The sequence below is a fragment of the Amphiura filiformis genome, chromosome 12, assembly GCF_039555335.1.
Source record: "Amphiura filiformis chromosome 12, Afil_fr2py, whole genome shotgun sequence".
Classification (NCBI taxonomy): domain Eukaryota; kingdom Metazoa; phylum Echinodermata; class Ophiuroidea; order Amphilepidida; family Amphiuridae; genus Amphiura; species Amphiura filiformis.
Window position 1 is genome coordinate 30,270,799 of NC_092639.1, and position 17,478 is coordinate 30,288,276.

Consider the following 17,478-nt stretch of genomic DNA (forward strand, 5'->3'; position numbering starts at 1 on the left):
GTAAAAAGCATGATCGACTCAAGAAACGGTTTTCTCATTTTTTATATTTTGGTCTATTTCCGATTTTAGGCATCATTTTGTGCAAATAGGCGTTTGTGAATTTTAAAAGTTCAATTTGATGCCTTATATGGTCAATATCTCAAAAACTAAGGCCAATATCAAAAAATAAAAAACCGTTTTTGGAATGGAGCCTCAAGATTGAGCTAAAAACAAAATAAAATATTTTGGAAAGAGTGTTTTTTGTTATGATGTACCTCACAAATATTGCCAAAAACTCACTTTTTTTTGATTTTTTTCATAATTGTTGTTTTTACCCCAAATCTGTATTTATGTTAAGATTTATTGATGTCTTGCCTTTATAAAAATGTATACTTTTATATGTCTTGTGCGAATAATTACAAAGTAATTGCACTTTTACTACATGCATGTCTGAGAGTACACAGCCACCTTAAGTAACTAAATGAAACGGGAAAGAAACAAAGAAGGAAAGAAACTAATCAGGAAATGTAAGAAAAAAAGAAGTTAAAATAATGAGAACAGAATTAAGTAAAAAACATGGAAACGGAAAATCACAAGCTAAGCAGAAGAAACTAAAAAAGAAAATGTATAGAAGAGACAGATTTAGATAAATAAAAATGTACCTTTTCAATTATTCTATCTGTTCAGTAATTCTTCCTGTTATAGTGAACGGCTGAACGCTCCCATTTACTCATCTAGCGGGGACCCGCGCGAAGCGCGGGTATCCCGCTAGTCTTACTATAAATAGGGGAATGTGTATCTATGTATCTATGTATGTATCTATGTATCTATGTATGCCTATAAAGGCTCCGTCAGTTTCGATCCAAATGTCGCCAAATTCATACGGGAGGTCGATGAATATACGGGAACGTGTTTAAACTTTATTTGGTAGAAAACGGTCAAGAATTGGCTGCAAAAACAGTGAAAATATGGGTAAAAACGGTTTTTTTGTTATGAAAATCGGTTGTCAGCCTACGCGTCACGGCAGCTGGCCGGCAGCGCGTCGGCGCCTCGTGCGTAATGCGCACTACGCCAATGGGCGCGTAAACGGCGCAGAGCCACGCGACTGCGAGCCAGAGACCAGTGGACATGATAATAGTATACGGAAAAAAGGAAAAATAAAGGACAAAAAGGTACATGGGCGGGTCACGGGATTATGATAACGGGTGAACACGTCCGCAGACACGCTATGAGAGGACGTAATAAATACGGGAAAAAGATGTTTGTTGTATAAACAAATAAATAACATGGAAACGGAAAATCACAAGCTAAGCAAAAGAAACTAAAAAAGAAAGTGTAAGAAGAGACAGGTTTAGAAAAATAAAATGTACCTTTTCAATGATTCTACCTGTTCAGTACCGTAATTATTCCTGTTATGGTGAACGCTCCCATCTAGCGGGGACCCGCGCGAAGCGCGGGTATCCCGCTAGTGTTTATAATGACTGAGCAGACTCATGTTCAGTGCACTTTCATTTTGAACACTTTTGCCTGTGAACTTGTTAACAGTGTTTCTAATTTTTTTCTACTATATTATATAGTGTAGCTGTTCTCTAATTTGCATATTTGCATAATTATTGAGCTAATTTGCATAAATGCTAATTAATTATAACCCACAAATTAATGGTATTCAAACTAGAATTTGTCACAAACTAGATGACTGTATGTTAAACATGGAAAGTATGAAAAGTATACTATTGCACAAGATGAAATAATGAGTGCAGAGGCAGCACTTTTTGATTGACCCTCGTACATGCCGATCTGTTGTAATAAATACGCCTAAGCCTATGCTATTAAAATACAGGGTGTCCCAGAATGATTTGTACCCTGTTTGCAAAAATAACTAAAAATAGAAGACGGGCAGTATATCTATTTTTGATACCAGCATTATAATGCTGGACATGTCTCCTACTTATTCTGTTAATTTCAGCACGCTACCTTTATTTGTTTTGGCGTGGCATACAATAATGTAAAATCGATGAAAAACGACTCGCATACCTTTGAAAAATGGCACGATACGATTAAATGAAGAACGTGGGATGTTTGGCACAGCATTTCGACGACAACTACTGTTGGGGTTGCGCCTTTAAGCTTGCCAGACAGCTGCAATGTTCGCTCTAGTTCATACAGTCTTACGAGCACCTGAAGCTTCACTCTGCCGATTCCTGACAGTTCCGTGCTCGTCAAACTTCTTTACGTTATACACTATCGTCTAATGAATCATCTTTGGGTCTCAACATATCTGCCGGTTTGCCAGTAAGTTTTTGAAAGAAATCTACGCTGCTGTACAGTAAATTGAGGAGCCGTCTTTTCTGTACCACAACCAGATCGATCTCTGCAAGCATTTTAAATAACATGGACCTCATACCACAATAACTATATTTAAAACTACCGCCAAAGAGAGAATGGGATTAGGCCACAAATCCTTAATTCCATATAATGATTGCTTCGTAACGTCATAAATAATAGATAGATATCGGCTATTTAGTAGAAATATGATCAGGGGACAACTAAAATACCTGCATAACGTTTTCCAAATAAATTTGTGCTGAACGGCTAGTAATGTTACAGATTTTCAAAATAGGTTGCGTTGTCAAAACTTAGAATTCACCATTTTTACGCAATCTTCTATAACTTCTACTGGAAACGTCCAATTTTTAAAATCTAAAAAATCTGAGAAAGCTAAATATATGTAGAACTAAAATGCAAAACAATATGACCATTCAACATGCCCTTCATACCTAAAAAATTCCATCTTTCCCGGTACAGATCATTCTGGGACACCCTGTATATAGCCTACCCTGGATAGCAATTGTTTTCTTCTAATTGCAAACATTAAATTGCTGATTGTTTATGAGAGGGAGAGGGAGGGGGAGGGAAAGGGAAAGGGAGAGTGGGGAGAGGGAGAGGGAGAGGGGGGTCATTGTTTCGATGAGATATTTCTCCCGTTTATATAAGGTTGAGATTTTGTTATTTTAGGCCCAAGTTTCATACATTTCATAAGTTTCATGCACTTCCAGTATTTTGCATCAGTCGTTGCACCTATATACATGCACAAATTGTTGTTTGATTTTCATTATTTTTCACTGTACTGAGTACCGATGACCGTATGTAGATGTTGAAGGACTGACGGATTTACTCTAGAACTGAGTACCAGGTCTTACACTTGGGCTTGACCACTTATTATATTTTTGTTTGCTTCATTTTGGAAATAATTACTGTCATTTTTAGTACCCGTTTTTTTTTCTTCTTTTTTTCATATTGTTGGAGTTCAAAGTTTTGACATGGCTATAAAAGGCAGATTCGGGACCTAATATTTCTTAATGCCCAAGCAATACATATTTATTAGGTTCTTTATTCTGGCGAATTTAACATGTGTCTTCACTTCAGTTTTAAAGGCCCGTCTGTTCTGTATTGGGTTGTCTGTTTGCTACTGATTTTATGCTAATACCGTTACATAATCAGGCGTGTGACTGATCCATGTTTGGTTTGAAAAGAAAAGGTACAGTCTGCACGTGATAAAAAATAAGACATATCTGGGGTCAAAGGTCAACTTTCATAACATACTGATCATCTCTTGTGCATCCAGATAACTAAATTTAAATGCTACTTAGTTGGTTATTCGGCATCTTACTAAGGGAACAACCCAAACGTTCGATGAAGCCCTATAAACGAAAGTCCTTTCGTTAGAAGGCTACCCCCCCCCCCGCCCCTCATCATGCAGTTATTGTTAACTACATGTATGCACACAACACAGGGGCACTCAAAATAGGCAATTGACCCGTACTGGTAGTGCTGTGTTGTAGATATAGGAGATGAACTAGTTAGCGTCATATATCAAAAAAGTATAAAAGCTTTGATTTTAGTACTTGCTCTATGTTTCAATTACTTATTCTTTTCAAAATATCTGAATTTTTAATCCGGTACAAGCTTTAATAACGGGGGACCATACATTTGTATGAGAAAGGAAATCTACATCTTATTCAAACTCCCGTATTAATCCAATGCACATTTTGCTTCACCGGGCCGCCCTGACTTGGTCGCATTTGGAAGATGAGTGCCACGAAACCGTAATAGGTACAAATTTAGTACTTTCTGTCGATCAAGTATGGTTTATTATCTACATGTCAATCTTTAAAATATTAGCATAGTCCTTATAATAACGGGGACCGCCTTGATAAGTAAATGATAGCAAGCCAGTGAAAAATACCCCAAAACTCAGTCAGTGGAGCTCCGCCCGTACATGTCAATAGCATCATTATCGATTGGATTAGTCGACCGTAGCGGACAATTCGATCGCTCATTGGATTAATATTATCACGTGGTAAGAAATTTGCATTGAACAATTGATTACTATAATGGTTTAGTACTGCATATTTCGGTTTAATCTTCACTGAGCGGGTTTATGGCTGAAAAGGTCAAGGTGAATTTGCCGTGGACAAAACTGCACTATGTCTAACGTAAGTGTCAAATATCGAAAATTCCAACCCGTATTCAATGGGCACAGGGCCGTCGCTACGGTCAATGGGGTTGGGGAGGATTGCGACATTGGCTAGGCTATTGATCACGTTTAAGAAACAATAATTCTTTTATATTGAAATATTTTTCTTCATAAAAAATTAGAACTTGCTGGATTTTCAAATAAAAAAGAATCAAAGTGCGGTACAGCTGCTTAAAAAAAAAGAACTTACAAGTTGCAGGCTGCGAGTACTGCACTCTATATTTATTTGAAATCATTTTTAAGCAACCACTGTAAAATGTCATGTCAATATCGTACTTCAGACAATACTAAAATTTTACAATTATATATTAATTCCTTAAAAAAAGATCAACTTTGGCCGATGTTTTAACTACTTCTTTACAAACGTAATCGGACTTTTTGCCCCCTCCCTCCCTAACGAAAGGACTTTCGTTTATAGGGCTTCATCGAACTTTTGGGTTGTTCCCTAAAGCAAATATATCAAATTATATAGTCGTCCATTATGTGAAATTAATTGTGGTCAATAATTATTTTTGGATAAATCATATTTCCAATGATAGGTGCTATTGCAATTTATTATAGGCGTAGATCTGTTTCATTTTTTTTTAATTTGGAAACATAAACGTTGGGTTATTTTGAAATGGGGACGATGATCACCCATGCACATGTCATAGATATTTGAAATTTGGGCGAAAATCCGGCTTTTTATGATTTTTTTTGAAAATTTAGCATTTTTCTGACCTTCAATGAATGTGTGCTGTCATATATATACACACGGGCACGGGCATATCTATATAAATAAAAGGAAGTCGCTAAATCTTGTGCGCGAATAGACTCAGAGATGATTTCACTTTCAGCTCTGATTTATTGGTACATTGATCGGGTACATATTGCCATTAAACCATCTGAGGTTCATTTTTGCAAAAATTGGTGGTAACTAAGAGAATAACATAAAAAACTGTTGTGTTGCTATGCAAAATCGATCGCAGTGGCATTGTGGGTAATAAGGACAGTGTGAACCGCGTAATAATATTTCCATTAAAAAACCATACGCAGAGCAACATTGCCCCGTTTTCTGCCAACTGCGAGGTGGCCAAGAAATGATTCAGGCTATCTAGATGCACAACAGCGCATAATTTAATAATGATCTTACGAGCTTTTCGTCCCTACGCAGATCTACGCGCCCCATTTACCGCCACTGCATCAAGGTTGGCAGCCAAGAAATTAAGGCTACGACGCGTGAATCAGGTCTTTGCGTCATCACTAAGGTAACGTAGGAAACAGTGGTCTGGTAGTCTAGAGTGGTGATAGTGCCTGCGTGGAGACCCGGGGTGCAGACAGTCAGTGTACAATTTCATTATTTATTCTAGGCCTATGAATCGTCCGGAGATTGAGGAATATATACGGGAAATGCATTGCACTTTATTTGGTTGAAAACGGTCAACAAATATGGTTAAAACCGGAATTTTTTTCCTGGGCCTTTTATTGTCAAAACTCAGTGGTAGCGAGTACCGTAACTAACTGGCAGCGCGTTGGTGTTAGTGCGTTGGCGTACAAGGGATGTGACTCGCACGTATCGTTGGCCATGTCTATCAGTTTTCGAGTGGGTGCGGTCGAGTGAGATTTTTCTTGGTCGACCGGGCTAAATCCGCAAGACCGAACATCTTAACCAATCACGCAATGAGCCCACTCGGTCTTACAGTTTTCCATTCGGCCAAGATTATCGACTCGGTGACTTTCCATGCGACCGGACTTTTGACCCGCCCACAGAGCGTGGAGGTTGTGAAAAAGGCACGTGGAAAGAGCATGATAATAATGTTGTTGGCTATCTGATATAACCGGTAGTAGTAGCTACGCCATAAGGGACGCGCCATTAGACATCAAGGGCGGGGGGTTAGGAAGTTTGGGTCGGGGTCGGGGAATTTTTTTTTCGCCGCCGGTTTTTTTTTTAATTTCATGCATTTATACACTGTTAGGTGGGGAAAGATTTGGGGTTTTTTTTAGTGTTGGTGGGGAAAGTTGTTTTTTTTTGCTCATGTAGTGGGGAAAGTTTTTTTTCTTCAAATCTTCCTAGCCCCCCACCCTTGAAGTCTAATGGTGCGTCCCTAATATGATCACAGGGGTATTCACAACTCTACTAACGGGCCGGCTCAATTAAAATACTGTGAACGTGAATATATATATTATTGTATGCTATTTGTATTATTATTGTATTGTGTAAAAGGCATCGCAGAGATAAATTTCTAAATATTGTTGCTTTATTAATTTAATATTGATATTTTAAAATTATATAAGACACGTCGAATGCAACACATGGATGGATGACATTACCGGGTGCTGCAAGCTGAGAAGGTCTATTCATATAATTTAAACAAACTATATGAATATAGTTATTACAAGTATATACCTTTTCCCACTTATACACAGCTCAAGAATACTAAGCATGACTGTATAACTATAAGACAACAACGCATATACAGGTCCGGCAATGCAGCAATTTCATTTACCCTCATATCATCTTATATTGCGTATAATTTTCCGTGATACTATAGGCGTAGCCTTCAAAACTGGTATACCCACCTAGAGAATACGATAAAGGGCCGGTTTCTTGGTTGTAGGACACTCGGCCCATTGGGCGTATGATCAGTCGTGTGCCAATCAGTTTTATAGTAACTTTACTTTTTCTTCTTAATTTTGTTGAACTTTAAAAAAAAGCCATATATTTAATTTCACACATTTAGTGTTAGTCATATTTATTAGGTATAAATTAAGGGGGTAAATCCACAAAAATAATATCCATTGAGGTAGCCCCCCCCCCCCCCGGTAACCCCCTTTGAAGTCTGAGAGGCTTTGTCTCTAGACAAGCTTCGAGAACTGGCCCATGAGTGAACCCTGTAGGTATTAAGTGAATTCGGTACGAGTGGGTTTATGTAGCCAATCAGATTGTATATCCCGGTCGACGTCGCATGTGCATTATAAAAGATGCTGTATACTTGGGCTAACGAGCGGGATGCATATGCCGATTCAGGTGACCACATGTGTCAATCATGAATAAGCAAACTTTACGACCGGGTCTGATTGGCTGATTGGATCACTCGTACCAAATACATGTGAAACGTGTATTGAAAGCGAAACATATGATTGACAAGCGAAACATAGAGTTTCGTCTTGTGGCCCGGTCGAGTGAAACGTAATCTGGTCTTATTACATTCCAGTCGAGTGGGTAGCCTTATTGAATCCCCTGGTTTATCCTATTTTTCCTGATTGGTATTATCTATTCACTATTCATGACAGTATAATTATTATCCAAATTAATAACAATCTAAACATCATCTGCCTCAGACGTTTATAATAGTACATAAAACAACTACAAGAGAATTTCATTCATAGAAAGTTCATACTTCAAAAATACCAAATAAAATGTTGTTGAACAAGTAATGATACACAAACTAACGGCATTTGGTATCAATCTCAGCTCAGCTACATGTAGCATGGAAATCCCCTGATGGCAACTCCAATGTCAACCACCTGTAGTCAGTTAACTATAACTGAGATGTGGACACAGGATTCTCAGAGTTCAAGTTCAAGGCATGAATGAAGATTTATGTCCAATTATCTCGGCTACTTCTGCTAGGTCAAAAGGTGGTGTCCGGTATGCCTATACAGCTCTGTACTGAAGCAAGAACAGTGCATTTAATATTATAAATTGAAGGGGGGGGGTGTAATTACTCAAAAGAAAATATAATGTTAACAACATTTTGCATCGAACATTCTACGTATAGAAAAGTATACAGCGGGTCTTAAACCATTGGAGGTCTATTATTTATAGTCTAATTAGAATGCAATGAATGCACCGTTTTTCAAAATCTGGTAGCTACATTATGTTTAGGTATGTGATTAGACAACAAAGGTTTACTTTAAGTCTACTCCATAATTCCGGTACTTTTAAATTTCTAGTCGTTCCTATTTATATAATACCAACAATGACATCTAGAATGTGTTTCGTAAGAAAACATAGTAACAGACTACTATGATGTCAAGTCTCCTCTGCGTACTTTGTTAATTCAACAATGCAATAAGAACTCGGAAACGCAGTTTATGACATGTAATGCATAACATTCAAAATACTGCATATGCCTAATTGTCGATATCTTCTGTGTTATCTTTTGATATTTAAATTTAATCATGCAGTGTTTATGAACGCTTTACTGCATGTAAGGCCCAGCAATAATATTGAGCCTGTTTATAGTGAGCCAGATTATCCGGTATTTAGGGTATAAGTACATCTTATACGGTATTGGTCGCCACTATAAACAGACCAATAGCGCTATTTGCCGCACATATTATACGGAACTGATATCCTTCGATATCGATGGATATTGCAGTATATTCATTCCGTATACGGCCACTATAAACAGACAGGGATTAACGATACCGTTATTCAAGGAAGTGGAGCAGGGTAATATAACTCTCCGAGTTCAAATTTGTCACTGCAATAACACATCACCTAAAAATATAGTACGGTACTGTTGCAATAATGTTTAAAAAAATGGCCGGTATGGTGTCGACGGTAAACTATTTGAAACTGGCTCCATATTTGTGTCTCCCACATTGCATTGCGGTGACCTCGAACACGCTGAGTTCAATCACCTCGGATTCAGAATAGCGCTATTGATTGCCACTATAAACAGCCGAGATAACGGATAAGTCACATTCTATCCTAATCCCATATGCGTATAAGGATACCGTATAAATACCGTACACCACTATAAACACGCTCTGTGTTCAATGGTCACAATATACGCACATGGTCTATGCTTTCATGTGAGGCATGTGTATTTTTCTTTGTCTGGTAAATGATATCAGAACTAGCAGCCCGGTCGTATTGGGAGCCAGTACATTCTGTACTCTACGACCGGGCTAATCACGTGGACATGCCACGCCTCTTATCCCGGTCGAGTGAAACAAAGGCTAAAAATGGGCTGTCCGATTTAGTGAGTATGTCGTGCGAGTGAACTAAAATAAGAACGAGTGGGTTATTTGCGCTGATTGGTTAAAACAGCCATTCGCTCGTATTTTACCCGGACGACCGAGAAATTTCCCGGTCGACTGGGCCCACTCGAATTCTGATAGCTATGGCTTACGATACGCACGCACGGGTCGCATATATATGCATAGGCCAACTTTCCGTGCCAGAGAAATAGAAAAGAAAAGAAAGTAGGACAAAACTGAAAAGGTAGGCCTACTATGGATGGGTTGTGGGTACAGGGTTGTGGATTAGAGTAAATAAATAAATAAATCTATATAAATAAAAGGAAGACGCATATGCATAGGCCAACTTTCCGTACCAGAAAAGAAAAGAAAGTAGGACAAAAAGGGTAATGGGTTTGGTTAAGAGATTACCAAAATGATAAAAATCGTAAGGATACGGGAGGCAGGAAGGAACCTAAAAAATGAAAGAATAAATAAATAAATAAATAAATAAATAATTCATGAAAAAAGGAAGCTAAAATAATGAGAACAGAATTAAATACAAACGGGAAATCACAAGCTATAACTTATAAGCAGGAAATATGAAAAATGGGAACAAAATAATAGAAAAAAAACCTAAAGCTAAAAGGACAAATCTAAGTAAGGGTAGATTTATAAAATAATGCATATGAACGGGGTTCAATAAATAAATAACATGGGAACGGAAAATCACAAGCTAAGCAGCATATATCTATTGGAACAAAATAGATTTATGTAGAAGAAACTGAAAAGAAAGAAAGAATAAAATGAATAAAAAAGAAAAGAAAGGGAAGACAAAAAAGATACGGGTAATTATACAGGTTACTAAATGAAACGGGAGCAAAATAAAGAAGGAAAGAAAGAAACTAATCAGGAAACGTAAGAAAAAAAAGCTAAAATTAAAAACTAATCAGAAAATATAAGAAAAATGAAGCCAAAATAATGAAAACAGAATTAAATATATTAACATAAATAACGGAAATCACAAGCTAAGCAGCATAAAACAGAAGCTAAAAGGAAACGTAAGAAAGGACAGATTTAGAAAATAATGGGAATGTGGTTAGGCCTAAATAAATAAATAACATGGAAACGGAAAATCCCAAGCTAAATAGCAATTTTTTAATGGGAACAAACTAGACCCATGTAGAAGAAACTGAAAAGAAAGAAAGAAAAAAGCTAAATGGAAATGCAAGAAGGAACAGGTTTAGAAAAATAAAATTTACCTTTTCAATGATTCTACCTTTTCAGTAATTCCTCCTGTTTTAGTGATCGCTCCCATTGACTCATCTAGCGGGGACCCGCGCGAAGCGCGGGTATCCCGCTAGTGGTTATAAATAATGAAAATTACCTTGATTCGACATATATCGTAAGTGGTTTGGTGTGAGCATGTTGGTGTTGGTTCAGATGTAGTGATGTGTTGTAGATATAGGAGATGAACTAGTTAGCGTCATATATCAAAAAGTATAAAAGCTTTGATTGTAGTACTTGCTCTATGTTTCAATTACTTATTCTTTTCAAAATATCTGAATTTTTAATCCCGGTACAAGCTTTAATAACGGGGGACCATACATTTGTATGAGAAAGGAAATCTACATCTTATCCAAACTCCCGTGTTAATCCAATGCACATTTTGCTTCACCGGGCCGCCCTGACTTGGTCGCATTTGGAAGATGAGTGCCACGAAACCGTAATAGGTACAAATTTAGTACTTTCTGTCGATCAAGTATGGTTTATTATCTACATGTCAGTCTTTAAAATATTAGCATAGTCCTTATAATAACGGGGGACCGCCTTGATAAGTAAATGATAGCAAGCCAGTGAAAAATACCCCAAAACTCAGTCAGTGGAGCTCCGCCCGTACATGTCAATAGCATCATAATCGATTGGATTAGTCGACCGTAGCGGACAATTCGATCGCTCATTGGATTAATATTATCACGTGGTAAGAAATTTGCATTGAACAATTGATTACTATAATGGTTTAGTACTGCATATTTCGGTTTAATCTTCACTGAGCGGGTTTATGGCTGAAAAGGTCAAGGTGAATTTGCCGTGGACAAAACTGCACTATGTCTAACGTAAGTGTCAAATATCGAAGATTCCAACCCGTATTCAATGGGCACAGGGACGTCGCTACGGTCAATGGGGTTGGGGAGGATTGCGACATTGGCTAGGCTATTGATCACGTTTAAGAAACAATAATTCTTTTATATTGAAATATTTTTCTTCATAAAAATTAGAACTCGCTGGATTTTCAAATAAGAATCAAAGTGCGGTACAGCTGCTTAAAAAAAAAGAACTTACAAGTTGCAGGATGCGAGTACTGCACTCTATATTTATTTGAAATCATTTTTAAGCAACCACTGTAAAATGTCATGTCAATATCGTACTTCAGACAATACTAAAATTTTACAATTATATATTAATTCCTTTAAAAAAGATCAACTTTGGCCGATGTTTTAACTAGTTCTTTACAAACGTAATCGGACTTTTTGACCCTCCCTCCCTAACGAAAGGACTTTCGTTTATAGGGCTTCATCGAACTTTTGGGTTGTTCCCTAAAGCAAATATATCAAATTATATAGTCGTCCATTATGTGAAATTAATTGTGGTCAATAATTATTTTTAGATAAATCATATTTCCAATGATAGGTGCTATTGCAATTTATTATAGGCGTAGATCTGTTTCATTTTTTTGAAATGGGGACGATGATCACCCATGCACATGTCATAGATATTTGAAATTTGGGCGAAAATCCGGCTTTTTATGATTTTTTTTAATTTAGCATTTTTCTGACCTTTTTTGGTGCAAACTTCTCAAAGTTGGTTAAAATTTAAAAAGGTTCCTAGATATCTTTAACTAGTTTTTAAAAATTAATAAATTTTTGTTTTGGCCCAAGAATATTTTTGTTTCGTTGGATTACACGTAACATTTCGCTGGCGAATTACAGCACTAGGCAGCCAATCAATGATGCCCAAACCTTTATGCGTTACGTAAAACACCAAGCCAGATGGATTTCACACCTGCCAAAAACAAGTAACCCAATTTTGATAACTGGACGTTGAATATACACTCTCATGATTGGCAACATTTTTCAATATGTCAGCGCTCAAATCGAACACAATAGAACAATAAACCCTGCAGTGCGTTGGTTATACCTACCTCATAAATATCAAACGACGTAATACTATCGAGTATTCTTTCGCTTTCAAAAATACCAAATATACACACAACCAAGAGAATGGCGGTAATTTTGAGTTTCAACGGCATGTTTTGTTTGGCTGAATGCCGGACTCTGGAATCCATTTCTTCTGCGGCTGGTTAGATGTGCGGGTGCGGCGAGTCAAATCGGTGGTGATATTTCTGATGAAAAAAAGTAAGTTTAAAAGTACTACCGTGAGGTTTCCTGTTATCTATGTGATCACTATACCAAACACATGTTGGTAGCAAGATAAGTTTACACAACTCTTTTTGGAACCACCAACCTTAAATGCGGCCCATACACGATCAATGATCAATATTGCGGACCCTAAATGCAGGAGTGGATACAAAATCTACCATTGTGCGTGTATAATGGTAGATTTTGAATCCACTCTTGTATCAATGGTCTTTGATAAAAAAATTGAACGTGTATGGACCGCATAAGAGTTTTTTTGTTTGATAACCTTGACCAGAAAATCCGATTTTTTCCCAAATATTTCAATAACAAAAAAACACCTAGCCTGAGCTAGTTGATCACAGATTTTTCTTTCAACATGGATCCTTCTTGACTGCTCAAAGTCCTACTGTTTCTGGTTAATGTGCGGTATAACCTTAAGGTGGTACTACAGCCCTTGATAAATTTGTGACTATATTTGCATTTTTCTCAAAATATAATAACATACTGGTAATACAAGTTGTGTATATTATAGTGCCAAGGAATCCAGTTACTACACGGGAATTTCATTGACTAAAGACAAGCGGTACGTTATTTATGATAAGAAAAGAGGTACCGCTAGAATGTACTCCATTTCTTAACATATTATAATGAACCACTTGTCTTGAATCACTGAAATTTCAGTGAAGTAATTGGATTCCTTGCCCCTATAATATACATAACTTTTTTACCAGTATGTAGTTATTTTTTTGAGAAAAATGCAAAACTTGTCACAAAATTTATCAGGGGTGTAGTACCACCTTAATGCGCTATAACCATAATGCCATTCTAAGGGACCGATCGTTATTTACGGCAGGGGGGGGAATGGGTGTTTTGGCAAAAATATCGACAAAAAATTTCGCGTTCCCCCTCGCGTCCGTCCGCTCAAAATTTTCGCGTTCCCCTTGTTTTCCCAATTTTCTCCATTTAAAATTTAACAATCCCCCTCCTGGTTCAACTAAAAATTTCAGGTTCCCCCCCTCAAGACCACAAAAAAATTTCGTGTTCCCCCCTAAATTTACCCATTCCCCCCTGCCATAAATAACGATCGCTCCCTAATGCCATCCTTGCTTTGAGTGGTGTTCTATCTGGCCACCTGTCTCCACTGAAGGCAATGCACTGAGGTCATTATGTCTAGTGTTGATATAGGGGTAACTTTATTATAAACTTACCTTTTAAGTGACTGGTACAGGTTCGAACTTGAAATATTTATGCCGGTTCTTTTCCTGTTATTCAGAGAATGGGGTGTTTTAATAAGAATGACATATACGCACTGTTCCGGAATCCACGTAAGATGTGATTTTCAAATGACATATACGCACTGTTCCGAAATTCACGTAAGATGTGATTTTCAAATGACATATACGCACTGTTTCGAAAATCCACGAGCTGGCATGAAGCCGGCAAAACCGCTCAGCCGTATGGCATTTTCCATACACTCGGTTAGTTGCCGCCTTGCTACATGAATCAGCCGACATGCATTATGATTGGTCAAGGTCACTTCAGAGGCATTCAATGGTAAATCGCATTTATTTTGCAACAATTCCGTTCATTTAGCACCATTTTGTCCCGCATTTTGTAGAATAAAGCACAAGTTTTTTGTTTCTTAGCAGATCATACAAATACAACATGTTTTGAGGGAAAGTAGTCAAAACTACTGGTCCCTCGGTGTTGGATGATTTGACTACTTCCCAACACCGAGGGACCAGTAGTTTTGACTACTTCCCTGAAATGAAACATGTTGTATTTTTGTTTTACTATACCTCATAAATATTTTCACTATCACGGTAAAATCGTAAACAAAAGTCAAAACACACACCATTCACGGTGCCGGCCGGCATGGTAAATAAGCTTAATATTTTGCTTACCTGATTTTATTGCACGATTTCTGTTCAATCAATATTTACATTTTGACCTATATTATTCTAAGGGAGTGTTCATTAATACTTTGGTAGGGGGGGGGCTGGTCTTCCTCAAATTTTTCGCTCGAAAACTTTTTTGACCCCCCCTCGATGGACCGTTAAACTTTTTTGACCCCCCTCTTTTGACAGACAAAACTTTTTGACCCCCCCCCCATTATCGTATAACAAACATTTCCAGTGGTGTGGTATCTGGGTCACATGTCATCGAGGGAGGCAACATTCCCGGTGGGACAATTGGGCATGAAATACAAGCACAAGGAAATTTTCATTTTATACTGAATTCCCAAATCAGGGTGTTTATGTGATTTTAGTGATAAATGAATAGAGGATTTATTTGGAGGCTCATAGGCACATCAGCATAATTTGGATCCGTGGCTATTATGATAGTACAAATGAGCGCGAACCGCGCAAAAATGTGACCATATTGAAGCTTGAATGGTCTAATATTGTTAAAATTTGAACTAATTCATGCAAAAAGCTAAAATGGTCAAATATGAGATTAATTTGGTCACGCAAATGTACTATATGTACACAGTCACAGGTATCAGTTTTGGCCCCCAAAGACCGTGGTACCTGGGCCTGTGCGCACTCTGCCCTATGGTGAATCTACCCATGGGCCTATGTGTACAAAATAATTTTGCAATGAGAAATAGTAAACTGAAGTGTGCAGTTTACGTGCAAAGAAATCAAATTTATTTGCAATATTTTCTTGATTTAGTTGTATTTTGATCAGATTGGTACATAATCATATTTGTAGCCTATTTTGAAGAGATATAAAATTCTATGCGATAAAAAGTGCCGGTATTTCTTAGACCAACCCAGATGTTGCTGATCATCTTTAATGTTATATTAATTAAAAGATACCGGTATGTGTACACTAATTGCCATCATTTTTTCAAACAAAAGCATTGAAATAACCCAAACTTGGCCATGTTAAAAGTAATATAGAGGGTCTCAATGCGCGCGAAGCGCGCGAAAATTTTGGGTTTTGAAGAGGAAAACTCTTTTGACCCCCCTTTTCTACCACCTAAAACTTTTGGTCCCCCCCTCTTTTAAGGTCCAAAACTTTTTGGCCCCCTCCCTTTTACCAGCCCCCACCAAAGTATTTCTGAACACTCCCTAAATTTCTTTTTAACTTTCCATAAATAACATTTTGTTTCATAAAACGTCAAATTCGCGTGTTATTATCCATCAGTAATCTCGGCAAAATAACTGCAGCAGACGCCATTTTCACGATAAACGCATCTGCAGAATCGCCGCGGCGCGCCGTTGTGTAGCATAATGCTACGTCTGAAGACCTAATTTTTTGTTGTTGATGTTTTGGGAAAAAAATCCATATCTTCAATACCAAAGGTCAAAATTTTCAATTGATCGTCGGCTTTTCATCCCACCTACATACACTTTAAGTATAAATCATCAGATTTTTAAATATCAAAAATATCAATTTTTAATGATTTGCCATAAAAGGTGTATTACATTGTGAATTTCAAAAAATCAAAACTATTTGATATCATAATGATGTATATTCATACGTAGCGGTAAACGTAAATAGGAAGCAATTTTAGACTTCTACGCTACTCAATTTTAGTACACTCACCGGAGCGCTTTCACCGGGTCAACCGGCGTCTTCAGCGGATGTTATTGCTCTGAAGATTGTTGTTGCTAGTGATGTAGTACTAGGACACCTCCGATGACGTCACAGATGTTGATGACGTCAAATTTGAAGATGTTGTGCCGCCCCCTTGGTTCCGGGGGGTCAGGAGGTTGTCCCAGACGGGGTCGATGTCCAACCCTTTGTCACGGTTCAGTCTGGGTCTTTTAGTTCTAATATGGATGGCTTCCAAGACCCTACGAGGGAAGTCCTTAGACTCCCTCTCTAACACTTTAACGTTTTCCCAGTCAATCTGGTGCCCTTTGCTCCTGTCAATATGTTCCTTGATTGCTGACTTCGAACTGGCCGCTTTGGATTTATGTTCTGTTAGCCTCTTTTCGAGCTTGCGTCCAGATTCACCAATATATAAGGAGTCACAGTCTTTGCAAGGGATGCTATACACAACACCAGATTGTTTCTCTTGTTCAGTTTTGTCCTTTGGGGAGACAATGGACCTACGTAGGGTATTCTGTGGTTTAAAGGATGTGCTGACACCAGCAGAATTAAAAGCCCTGCGTAACCGTTCCGAGAGGCCTTCCACGTATGGCAAGGTGACAAAGATGCCCTTTTTGCAGCTATCTTCGTCGCTGTCCTTATTTTGTTCTTTTGGTTTAGGACGCGCCCTGAACAATAGCTAACAATGTCCAGTCCTTGTAGCCACTCTCGTGTAGCACCTCCTTCACATGCCTTATCTCCTCCGATTTGTCGTCAGGATCAGTAACAACCGTCTCCGCTCTGTATAAAAGTGTTCTCACGACGCTCAGTTTATGCTCCAGCGGATGGTGTGAGCTAAAGTTCAAATACTGATCCGTGTGAGTAGGTTTGCGGTAAACTTGGATTTTCACAGATCCGTCTTGTTTCCGAGAGATGAGCGTATCGAGGAAAGCAAGTTGCCCGTCTCGCTCTTCCTCGCGCGTGAATTTGATATTAGGGTCCTGACGGTTTATGTGGTTCGTAAACTCCTCCACATGCGACGATTTAATT